Source organism: Corvus kubaryi, unplaced genomic scaffold (genome assembly GCF_017639235.1).
Source record: "Corvus kubaryi isolate FWS band 111438036 unplaced genomic scaffold, C.kubaryi_AGA036_p1.0 split1-37296, whole genome shotgun sequence".
Lineage (NCBI taxonomy): Eukaryota > Metazoa > Chordata > Aves > Passeriformes > Corvidae > Corvus > Corvus kubaryi.
The window spans coordinates 12,379,775-12,393,205 of NW_024582075.1; the positions used below are offsets into that span (position 1 = coordinate 12,379,775).

The 13,431-nt window shown below is 36.8% G+C and overlaps 1 protein-coding gene across 11 annotated transcripts in view; it reads left to right on the forward strand.

Annotated features, from left to right (window-relative positions):
- The window catches only part of BNC2 (basonuclin 2), a 349,594-nt gene that overhangs the window by 228,139 nt on the left and 108,024 nt on the right, over positions 1-13,431 (forward strand). The window lies entirely within an intron of this gene.

Genomic DNA, 13,431 nt, shown 5'->3' on the forward strand with positions numbered 1-13,431 from the left:
AAACTTTGAAAATTTTAGTTGCTGATTTATTGCTTTACTTTCTTAGGCAATGGTCGCATGCTTAGAACTTTATTGAAAATATGGCATTTATACCTGCTCTGAGAAATTCTGACTCTATTTCTTAATTCCTCTTCAGATTTCTGTACTTTGTGTGAAAGAAGTAAATTAGCTTTATGTGATTCTATGGAAAACTTCACCTTCTGTGCTCATAAATATTTTCCTAAATGCTCTATATATGGATTTTCACAGAAAAATGTACTGAATTGTAAAACAGTCCTAGAGAAAGAGAACTAAAAAGATTTGTATGTTAATAATGAAATCTTTTTATTCATGTTAGGACATATATGGAATGGATCTCTTTAATTGTTTCAGGATTCTCTCAGACATCTGTTTGGTAAAGGCTAAGTGTTACACCTATTCAAGTAGAACAGAATCCATTTTTTCCATTACCAGTCTAAAATGTACATATAAGGATATATCCATCATATTTATACAGTGGATATCTATCATGTTTGTAAGATGTAAATGTATGGTTATGCATTTATAGATTTTATATATGATAGATAATTAAGACGGATACATGAGAGATATCTACAGAGATATGTACTGGCATTATGTGCATATTGCATCATATTTTAGATTCCTGGATTCTGAATCATACTGATCTAGAGGGCTGAAGAAATTTGATTTGTAAAGGAATACATATAAAAAATGCATAATTTTTAAGATCTAATATTAGAAATCTGCTGGTTACTAAACGTGATTAATAATTAGGAGTAATATATTACAAGCATGGAATGTAATTCTGTGTCTCTTAAAGACAAGAAGACTGACTGAAATCAGTAGTTTTCTTGTTTTAAAGGCTGTTGAATCATGCTCATATTGATTTTGTTTTAATTATCTTTTGGAATGATCTCAGTATGTACAAGAATGGCTTATAATATAATTACATAGATGTTTATACAGACTGAGATTGTGACCTATGCATCTGAAAAGTGTAAAGGCCTGTAATACCCCATTAGGTCACAGTCCAGTTTATCTGGCTAAAACTCAGTCATATTGTAGCCCCCAAGGCATGAATTTTGCCATCACTATATTCAGCAACAGTATATTAAATGTTATGCCATTTAAATGTGAACTATTATCAGTGAAAGTTAAGGACAGCTGTTACAGACTTGCCATATATTGACTTCATTAGTGCTTGACTGTGGATTTTCTTAATGAGTGAATGAAGACCTATGATAGGTATAGCTGAGCATTCCTCCTAATTTAGCTGTCTAATTTCAAAGAATCACACACTGGTCAAGGTTAGAAGGGAGGTCATCTTGTCCAAACCCTCTGTCCAAGCAGAGCCACCTAGAACTATTTGTCCAGGACCATATCCAGATGGCTTTTAAATACCTCCACAGGATCTCTAGGCAAAAATTGCATTTTGTTTCCATTATAGCTAGAAAACTCAGCATATGGCAGAAAAGGAAAATGCTTAGCAAAACATATATTCAGAGAAACCTTGGGAAAATTAATTAAATCTATGTTAATAAAAATGTCTTTTTTAAAACCAGCTCTATTGAAAGTATCTGTTTTAAAGGAGAAAAGGAGTATGCAGGGAAATTTGAAGGGAAGAATGTAGTGACACTAGCATAGTAAAAGTGTGTACAGGTAATGTCTTTGAGCAAAAGGTATTGTATCATGAAGCTCGTCATTACAGACTGGAACTTTTCAAAGAATTGTTTGAGGCTTTCAAACTAAGCTTTTACATGCAAAAAACCCTGAATGAAGTGTTGTGAGCATCCTACAGGAGTATTAAAAGTATCAAGCACTGAAACAAATCACCCAGAGTATCACAAACTATGGGACTGTTGATAGGCTGTCATGCAGTGAACTGGGGAACATCTGACTCTCAGTCATGAATTACAGTCCTTTGTAACTTGTGTGTCCAAACCCACCTAACTTATCACCTAATTCGAGTCAACGCTAGTTGATTTACCATACATTCATATATACTCATTGTATATCAAATACAGAAATATATATCCATAGGAAAAGGTTTGCTATGGTAGTGTAGTTAGAGACGCATAATCTAGTAAAAATAATACTTGTAGCTTTACAAGAATCATGTATAACACTGTTCTCCCATTTTTTCCTCAGGAGAGGAAAAACAGGAAGCTTATTAGCAAGGACCAAGAGAAATAACAGAATAGGGAGAGGTAATGGTTGTAACAGATTCCAGAATACTTAATCCAGGTTCAAATTCCAGTGTTCATTAATTAACCACAGTGCAAGAGATTTGTATAGCTGGCACAAAACTGGAATTTTATGTTTTGGGATGGTCCAAAGGTGCTGAATGCGCCCTCACCATTATGGAAGTTTTAAAATACTTAACATTTTTCCTAAATGGAGGCTTTTTTGAGGGATAGGGTAGATGCATCCACTCAAAATCAATTACTATTGTCAGATGTTTTCTGTTCTGTTCAAGATCTATAGAAACCCCTCTTCCCACAAAACAACAACAACCACAACAACAACCACAACCAACCAACCAACAAAAAAACCCCCAACAACCAACTAAATGAACAAACCCCCCTGCAAACCTCACAACTTTTTCCTTGTAACTTTAGAGAAAAAGCTCATGGCTTGCTCCACTAGAGAAACAAGAGGAAAACAGTTGTTTGTTAGTACTGCATGGTGGGTGTGGGTGGGATTATCTGTAATACCTTCATTTTGACTAATGATGTTTTCAAATAGCGAATTAAAAAGCAGTGGGCAGAGAAAAATGCAGTATTTATGCCTTCATTCAGTGGATACATTAATAGAGCACAGGAAGTCAAGGAACCCTGAAGCCACAGAGGTAATTTGATAACACTGCCTTTCACATTTGGGCACAGTCACAACATTGCCAGTAATGGTTGAGAGGCATTAAGACCTGGCAACATTCTCTGGCCTCCATGAGATAAATCTAGTTCCTGGTGAATAGATACCGATCAATGAAATGTTAGTGACAATTTGGTCAACAGTCTCATCAGACTGTCACAGGATTAATGTTTTAGAAGAGGAGTTGTTCTCTCATGCTTAGAACTGATCCTCAAAATAACTTTATGGCATAGGGGAACATTTTGGATTGTGTTTGCTCCATGGGAATTCAGAGTGCTTCAGATTTTAGTCTTGTTTTTCTATCTCAGGGAAATAAGTTACTGTATTTGCTATTGACCCATATGTGGTTAGTGAGCCTGAAAGTTTTGTCTTTTGGGAACACCTAACTTCACATGTCTTTACATGACAAGAAATTATTTTTGTCACAGAGTAGGTGTTTTGGGTCAGATACTGCATGTGCTACTCAAAGAGATGTATGTGACTAGTGGCTCTATTGATTTGAATGATGTTACTTTTACTGTAAAGAACAGCTCAACTATGAGTCTCCAACCCTGGTTTAGTTCCAGCTGAGAGAAGAGGTAACTTTGCCAGCTGTTCAATGATCCACCACTGGAGAATACTTTACCCCATCCATTTGCTAGTGTGGGTACATGTGTAATTGCTCCCTAGCCAGGTTCTCTCTAAACAAACCAGGTTAGAAAAATCCTCCTTCTAAACATGTGCAAGTTAAATCTCATTATTCAGAGAGGATAGGGCTAGAGAGCAATTATGCCACTAGCAGTGAAGAGCTGGGGCATTCAGCTTTTACACTGGTCCAGCTACAGAAGACAGGACATGTGATTACAACTTAAGAGACCATAGACTGACTCCTTGCAAATAATGGTTCAGTTTTGAGTAACAGCTCAACACTTTTTCAACTGTTTTGAGATCAAATTATCGTACTCTCTTAGCATAAAAGAGGAAAATATATATTGTCTTTACAATACGAAGAAGGAAGCAGAGGCACAGAACAGAACATTGGGAGAATTAAGAAAAATGGTCTAGACCTAGGAGTCCCATTCTTATCATCATTCCCTTGAAAAAAGTAGATTAGTCAGTAGTTCACAGGGAACGTCTTAGGTGCCAGGCTCTCTGGTGCCACTAACAACTATGAGAAATTTAAAAAATAAATAACACAGAACAAAGTCAGAACTAAAGCCAGCTGGAAGACTATGGGTATTTTATAGGTCCAAAAGGAGACTAACTCACAAAAGTTCATATACTGGACTTTGCATGGGAAATCACTGACCCTAAATGAACATCTATTCCATTGCAAAGTCAATGCTGAAAATGATGAAATTCAAAATTATTGGATATAATTTTCTGCTTTGGGAAAACTGGTTTAGTCTTCCATTGCTGTGCTTGTTCTATAGTCCTAAAGCAACTGTTAAGCAAAAATACAACTAAGAAGGTATGCTCTCAGAAGGTATAGATGGTACAGGGCAGAGACTGGGGAGGGACAAGCAGTTTTAGACATTATTTCAAAAAAAGCAAAATCCCATTAACAAAAACAAACTCCTTGAAATTATGAAATACATAGCAATGTTTAAATAATTCAGAGATTTTAAAAGAAAAACTAGTTATATGCATATGTATATGCAAACTACATGCTCACATATATTGATATACATATCAGTATATATATAACCGATATTGTCAGTTATATTTGACAAACAGTTCCTCAAACGTTTGTAAAACACAGTTGCTCTTGGTAGTATGGGTAATTTGGTTTCTGTCCTGGTTTACCACCACTAGTTTGTTCATGTATATGATTCTTACATGCAAATTAAATGAAGGTATTTGGGTAGACGCCAAAAAAAGAAACTTGAGCATCTTTAATAATATTCTTAATTTCTTTTCTGTTCTTTCTCAAAGTAATCCCTTAGCACTTCACCTTCTAAGCAGGTGAAATATTAACCATATGCACAGATTGAAATTGCTTTACTGTTCTTAAAATTAAATATTGCCCACCATTGGCTTATCTGTGGAGGATTTCAGAAAAGGATGGGTTCTGTTGCTGTCTGAACTCTTTTAGAGACTTTATAAAGTCTTAGATTTTCTGTCTGAAATTATTTGCCTTTTAAGATCTTTGAACTTTTGCTGTAGAACCCAAGTGCAAGGACCATTTCATTAAACAGCTTGTCAAACAGCCTTCATTGCTTAAAGATAAAGAACATTAGAAAGAAAACAAATAAACAGAAGCTCTGATATCAACTTTTGCAAGGTGGACATGTAGTGTCAGTTGCTGTAGTGATGATATCATACTTTAAGTTCAATGTAGTCTGCCATCCATAATCATGAGTCACACAAAGTTTCTGTCAGGTTTTTTTTTCCCCAAGTGCTGTCAGATGATTTTACTGTTTTTGTCTTTCACAACAAGAACACCATTAAAGTGTTGTATGCTATATTCTTTTTTAAGGAAAATCAAGAGAAATAGGCAACTGAATTATGAAAAAAAAAAGAAAAAAGTTGACCATTGCAACCCAGAAAATGTTAACTGACAGTTACACATATGAATAATAAAAAAGGAAATTTGTATGTGAAGGTTTTGTATTTATTTTTGCTTCTCATTCCTCATTGGTCTGTTTGTCAATAACTTAATTAATACTTTACACTCTTTTAGCTGTGGCCACTGGAGGATTTCCATGCCTTTTAAGAAGCAGTCTCCATGCCTCTATGAGTAGTATATCTTTTTTACTAAAAAAATTTGTAAAACTGATGCAGATAAAGGTTAAGAAGTTTATCTAGTAATGATTTTAACAAAGCCAAAGTACAATGTAAGTCTTTCACATACAAGATTGTGTTTCCCATAATAACTGCCACCCATATTTAATTGCTTGATAATGAATAGAGTTACCCTTTTACAGATTAATTTACTTTTTTCAGCTTTGTTAGATACAATTCTGTCTTGTGTTTTCTTTTCTTCCTTGTAGTTAATGTTAACACTCATATGTGTGCTTTAGTTCTGATGTTTTTCAACAGTGGTTCTCAGAGCAACCAAGACACAAAGCTGGGTAACATTTATCCAGACTTCTAGTCCTGTAGTACACATGGGATTTAAAAGTGTCTCTTTTGTATGTGCTCTGCCTTTTTCATGTTCTTTGTGCCTGTCTGTTTCTTCCTTCCTCTCTTTCCACTTCAACTTCCTTATTATTTTGTCACTACCTCCCGTTCCCCCTCCCCTTTTTTTCTTGCTTGTCTTCCCTTCCTCAACCTCACCTTACTTTCACTTCCCCATATTCTCTGATTTTGCCTCTTTAACACAAGAAGATGAAAAGGACCTGTTAGATGACATATCCATCTTCTGAGTGCTCTATTCCTCCCATGACATCACTGTACACTATTATTTGAAACTGGAGGAGTTTCTCTTCTCCCCTGCGTGTCAGTTTAGTATGACTGCCCTACATTTCTGTGAAACAGAGATCTTCTTCTATGCCCCTTCCTCTTTTGTATTCTTCTTAGCTGTTCTAATCTAGGCATGACTATTCTATCTTCACCCTAAACAGAGGGTGGAAAAAGCTCAGATAAACCTTAAAGTACTGAAAAGGGAGATAGAAAACAAAGCACAACTGCTGAGCCAGTGGGAAGCATTGCTGTGTGTTTGAGCAAAGCAATGCCACTTGTTCTATAGTGTGAAGTGCTTTCAGATTTTCTCTGTACCTGCACTAACTTGCTTAACATCTCTCTGTTGCTTTTGGTTCTGTACCTCTAATAGTAACACTGCCGATCACACTACATGAGAATATTTATCATGACAGTTCATCCTTTAACCAAGCAACAATAAAAATAAAGTCTAGAGAGTTTGATGACATTTCTGAATGCCACCAGGACAAGTTACGTAACAACAGATGTCTCAGTATATGCAAAGATCATTGGGTTTTCCAGAATATGTGCAGCTGGAGAGCTGTGCTATTGCTGCTCTGTGTCTTGCATCTTGCACGGGTAATGAAGCAGAGGGCTGTATAACCCCTGGTGATCAACAGCAGTATACATCATTCTAGTTCCTAATGACTACTATGAAATAGTTAGCCTTTATAGCCATAGTGCTTCACATTGCTCAGACGTGTAAAGGTGGCCTTTTAATGGAAAACATTTATGGCTGTCAAAGTCAAAAAAAAAAAAAAAGAGAGGGGGAGAGAGAGACTTTTGTGTAGGTGTGTTTGTCCTACCTGGAATGTGTACTGACTGTTTACAGCACTAGGGGTGAGAAGCTGTGATCCCACTGATGTACTTTTCGCACAGCTACTAGACTGCAGAGCATGGAAATGGCTGTTACTGAAGGTCTGTCAGGTGTGTGCCAGGACCATGTGTGCTTGCTTTTTAAAACGGAGCTGAAAATCTCTTCACCTGCCAAGGCTTGAGTTCATGATCCTGTGTCTCTCTTGTGATAGCTGATGAAATCACAAACACCCAAAGCAGAATGAAGGATGAAGGAGGTGGGAGGAATAGTTTGCTCCCTAGGCTGTTTTAGGTGTGAGTGATGCCATCAAGCATTTCAGAAGAAACAGAGCCCTGAACTTGGGTCTTGGCAGGTAAGCCAAGGAGGAAACTATTTCCAGCTTTCTTGCTTCAGAATGTGGTTGAATTTCTATTAACCATTTATGATCACATATCTTTTCCCTTGAAATATGTATGAGTGTGTATATATATATGTGTGTGTGTGTATGTATATGTGTATATGTGTATATATGTATATTTATGTATATATACATGGACTCTAACAATCTATAAATTGTATTTATATTTCTAATAGGTTGTGATTGTATGTGTCTTTGACAAAAATCTCTGGGTTTAAGATTGATTCTCTGTGAATGAAGGGAGTGGAGAGAATGGCTTTCCTTGTAGCCCAGAAAATCACTTTTCCTTCTGACAGTGCCATGTTGAAGCCTCTACCAGAACATATCCTGCACTATGTCAAAGAAATATGACCACGGAGTTGAGGACAGGATCTTGGGGTTACTGCTCACCTCAATTTTCTTGTGATAAATACAGTGACCTGTTATAAAATAAAGGGAAAAAAAGTCCATAAAACTATTGATTGCAGGGAAATATGTGTGAGCCTGTGGAGGGGAGTGGGTTGTGCCAAGAATCCAAGGAATTAATGTCATTCTTCTCACAAAAAGCAGCTCAGAGATTAGAACTTCTGCTTTTTATGGGCTGAATTCAGATCATGGTCCTGGAGGTGATAAGGCTGTGATATTAACCATTCAGCTAAACACCAATGGAGATTAACTCAGTTAGAGAGTATGGAGTCCAGACCACAACATTTAAATGGATTTAAGACTTTTTTTCGAGTTTACAAACCTCTTGCTTTGAGTTTAGGTGTGGTTTTGATTGTCTATGTGTCTCAGCCCTGACTTCAGGCACTTATGAAATTTAGGTCCACAGACACTTAGGAATCAAGAAGGACCACAGAGAATCAAACTTGTCATCTGTCCAGCATCAGTTGATTTTCTCCTTTTCTTGAAGTCCAAGGGATCTCAAGGGAACTTTTTTCCCTCGCAGCACTGATCTTTCAGTGAGGTGCTAGTGCCCGTCCTGAGCAATAACAAGGAATAACAGTGAAGTGTGAGTGACTCTTATTAGGAGGGGTAAATGTCATTAACACTTACTGTTGCCTTCTAGGCAGTAAGAGGACAGCACTGAATGTAGACAGACAAACCCCTTTTACTTATCAAGGTACATTTTGATTCTAATGAAGATGAACTCCTATATTTTAATTAAGAAATTTACTTTTCTTTCCTGTGCTTGAAATATCTTCTCTGATTTGCCTGTCATTTCACACTATGTTCTAGAATTTTGAATACTTAACTTGAAGCCGAGAAGTGTGTAATACTCTACTGGCTCTAATATATTAACTTGCTGTATGTATCCTTTGTGCTTCAGCTTGATTTTTTTCTCCTCCCCCACAGCTTTAACAAAATGTTCTAATCATCCCAATTTATACTTGGATGTTGTTAATTAATGTTTATGAAGTGCTTTGAGATCCTCTAATGAAATAGAATGTGTAATTATGATTATTCTTTAGTCAAATTCTGAAACATCACCACCCCTGGAACAGTAATTTCAGTAATTTTTTTTTAATAATCGTTTTAGCAAATAGAAGAGAAAGACTTTGTTTCATTAGATGATTTTTACCTTTTATAGTACAGTAAAGTATGTCTTTTTCTATCCAGTCTTGGTGGATTCTTCATGATGAATCTTGCCAGAATTGCACCCTGAAGTCTTGCATTCCATCTACTGGAAAGGGTGTGGAAAAAGGGTGTGGAAACCTCTATTACTGACTGGCAGTTGTCTGCACAGAAGGAAGTCACTTGTAGGACAAGCAGATTTTTAAGACTGCTGGCTCAGTGTATGTCAGCTTGCTGGATTTGTTTGTATCTGTATAGCTTGAGTAGTGATGTAGGTATGGTAGTAGAATTAACATAACATTGCATTTTTATCCATGCATTCTGGATATTGGGTGTCTTTAAGTTGTGTCTAAGTTGGCATATGGTGCTGACAAACAGGAATGGAAGAAATAAGGCCACTCATCAGGTTGTTTGCAATGTAGCTTGTGTTTCAGCAGGCTTTCCATTAAAAGCTCTCAGACTATTTGGAAGTAGCTAGGGCAACACCTGGGAAAATTTGCTCCGTTCATGCTGAGTATGTAATGTTGTGATCCACAGAAATGCTTTTGTCCAACCCATGTCTTTTAGAAAGGATTTCATAAAATAAAATTAAATTTGGAGTTAAAGAATTTAACTAGTACTAATTTAGTTGCTTTCCATGTGGGAGCTGGTTTCCTCTTGATAGGAGCATTTCAAACAGTACCACAGGATGCAAAACAGAGCTCTTCTCTCTCATTTGTAGGCTCAAAGAGTTGTGAGGTAATAGGCATTCATTTTCTGCCACAGCTGGAGGCAGATATGTGTTTCTTGGTAGAAAAAGAGCAAGGAATTAATAATGTCTGTAGTAGATTCTCACACAATTATGGTTGTTGTGAGGCTGCAGAGCACCCGGACGTTACAGAGTGTAAGAAGCTCTTCTGGGACAACTGACCAGCAGATGTGGGGTTGTCCAGAGATAGAATAGCAGCCAATTATGATGTTCATACCGTCTCAGACCTAGCCATTTCCAGTCTTCATTTGGAGGCGGTGGCTTGAGAAGCCCATGTCCCTCCAGTCACATATGGCTTAGCAAATTGATTGTACAGGATGAGCCAAAGATGAATCTTGAAAGAGCGTCTCATAATACCTCATTATATATATTTTCAAAGCCTGGAACATGGTGTGTTGTGAAGTGTACAGTCTTGTGACCCTGTATGTATATCAAGTTGCTAATTTTGTTGCTGTGTTACAGTGCAGCATTATTGCATGTGGTATTAATACTGTCCTATAGCAATTATGAAGTGGAAGTTTGCTCTGGTATTTCAAAACATATCTGAATATCTGTTCTTTTGAACTGCAGTTTGCTCTCTCTTTGGGTCAGGGAAACATTTTAACACAAGTAACCTGAACTGTTCACTTTTTCTGGAGTTACAGAAAAAATTTAAAATTTTTTTTCAAACTTTTTTAAAATTTGTTTGGTTTGTTGCTGTTTTTCTTTGGTGAATATTAACCTGCAGGATGAAATAGTTCAATGAAAATATAGTACCTTAGCACAGAACTGCTTATTGTGTCAATGTTGAGATTTGTTTGGAACAGGAGAGAAGTGCCAATGCAATGGGAAGTTTATAGGCTTTGAAGCACATTTGAAGAATTTTAATGTCAATATGGTTTGAGGTGCTTCAGAAGTTCCTCAACCTGAAAATTCAAAATGAAATTATGCATATACTCCCATACGTGAATAATAACTTCAGTAATACAGTATGAATTTCCAGTACTGTCACATCAGTCTTTAGGTGTGTGTCTGTAAGGCTTTTCCGCCACCAGTCTGCTTTATGCTGGAGTACTCTCTAAGTCCTTTACTAAGGTACCTGTTTTCACTTCAGCAGTGTTTACCCTCAGTTCATCCAAGATAATAGTATTGGAATTTCAGCAGCTACTGCACTGTAGAAAGTCCTTCTTTGTTTGTTTGTTTGCTTTTATCTAGCTGTTCAAATGAGCAGGACTGTTACAACAATGCTTTTTGTAACTATTTTGAGATTAGTTCAAGCGACGGGAAGGAAAGTCCTCAAAATCTATGAAGTCTCTAAATGCTTTGTGTAAGTGGCCAGGTAGTAGAGAGAGATACTGGAGAAAAAGCAACACATCCCTTTTGACGTACCAAAGAAACTATATTAAAGAAGCAGGGAGGAAAGATGCTATAAAGATGCAAACCAAAAGAGTTCTCAGTTTATTGTAGAGATGTAAAGCCATAGGGAACCAAACTTAATTTGTTACCCAAATAACTGCTCAGACACTGTCAGAAGGTGGTTGCTGATTTAGCAGGGTGCATAAGAACCTACCTAACTTATACAATTAGTGCACTTGACATCAACAATGTTCTATTCACGTTTAACATTAAGCATATGCTTGTATATTTTTCTGAATTGGGGTCTCAGTGAATGTATGTGGGTCAGCTGAGGTCACATAACAGTTCTCTTCCTGTAAGCACTGCCCTTTTCTTGAAAAGAAATGAATAGCAGGTTGTAAGAACTGTACGAGTCATGTTTCATTTAAAAATTGCAGACTTCCAAAGATTCTTTCTTTCTTGTTAATTGTTTTCACTGGAGTAGACTCCATCTGTTTCCACACAGACGCGTATTACATCTCTCAAAACCAAGCTGTGAATTGTTTATGGTGTGTTATACAAATGGAGACTCACTAATAAAGCAGATTCTCATAATGACTCCTCCAAATCACTTTTGTCATTTTCGATGATGACCAGAGCCTCCCTAAAGTAAGATCTTAACTTTAGTCCAGGTTGCTCTTTCTTTCTTTCTTTCCTGCCCCAATCTGGAGTCTGTGGAATAGGTGGAAAAAATAATTAGTGAGCATGAGGTCCTTTCCCACTCTGCCATCACCTCCCTGGTGTCTGTTTGTCAGCCATGGATAGCTGCTGCATCCCCAATTCCTTTCCCTCTATCTGGGTGGCTGCAGGCCACCCTAGAGCACAACTCTCTGACTCTGGCTGCACAGGGAGCCAAGACTTTGACCTGCCTGCTAACCTGATTACATAGTATGTACAAATTAAGGTAGGACTTTCTGTTCCCTTTGAAATGTGTGGACATAATTTACCAAATACCTTCTGTGAAAAAGAGGAGGAGGCTTGCAAAAATGGTTGAAGTACTTGTTAATACATGACCAACTGGGGTAGCGTGAGGAACACAGTACATCTAGAATCAAACACAGGCAAGGGAAAAGTCCTTGAATGTTACATTTCCAACAACCTTTGCCATGTTTAGAAACCAGCTGTCCTTCTTAGCATCCTGGCTTTTTCTTTCTATTGGCAGCTTGGCCTTTGTGTCACTCAAGAACTTATAATGAATCCATAAAAAAGAGATAGTACTGCATTTTGTTTGGAGGAAAAAAAGGAGACCTGCTTTGGTGCATGGACTTGGTGTGTGGAGCTGAGAAAAATACAATGTTCTGTATAGTCCTTAAAGCATTAATTTTGACCCAATTACATGGTAAATAATGTAGACCAATAAAAAATAAGCACACTCATGGTTTGCACCATATGCTTTATAGCAATTTTGGTGGCTTTGTTTGTTTGTTTGTTTGTTTTTGCTGAAAGGTAGCCAATAAAACTTTGAAGTTATTCTTTTTGCATTTACAGATTTTAAAAAAAAAGTTACAGTTTTGCTTTCTGGGCATGATAGCAACAGACACTGATATCTCCATGCAAACTTGGATATCAAAACACATGCTTCTAAATTCATAGACCTACCTTGACGAGAAACTAAAGAAATTGATGTTTCAATTTTCATCTATGAATACAAGAAAGAAAATTCCCATTTAGAGGTGAACTGATTGTAACCAATGGAAAAACTTGTGCAGTAACAAACTCTTTAATTGATGTAGATTAATGTAGATATCAAAACTAAGCCCACCTTGCTCACTGCAAATTCCACACTTTTTGACAGTAAAGCAGCGGGAATTAACTTTTCAAATTTCACTCTGTGAAATTTGACTTAGGTTTCCTATGCTTTTAGACCAGGTGTTCTAGCATGTGACTTTTAAGCATAAAAAAATTTAATGTAGGATGGAAGTGAAACAAGGATTTAGTCAATATCTGGGGATATTAGTGTGGTATTTTCAGAAGGCTACTGATGCCAAATTCAACTTGTGTTCAGTTCCCAACTCTCTCACGAAACCTTTAAAAATTATGTTGTGTTTCTTTTATGCCCAGAAGTTGTGTGAAAAGCAGTTTCCACAAAGCATAGTATTTAATAAAAATACTGTATCAATTGTTATGATAAAATGTAACTGTCTCACTTGCTTTGACTATCTATTTAAGTATTGATTCACAGTGTGAGAAGTTCAGACACTGAGGAACCATAGCAGCTTTCCATAAGAACCAGAGTGAAACAGAAAAGGGGAAATAATTAAATATTAT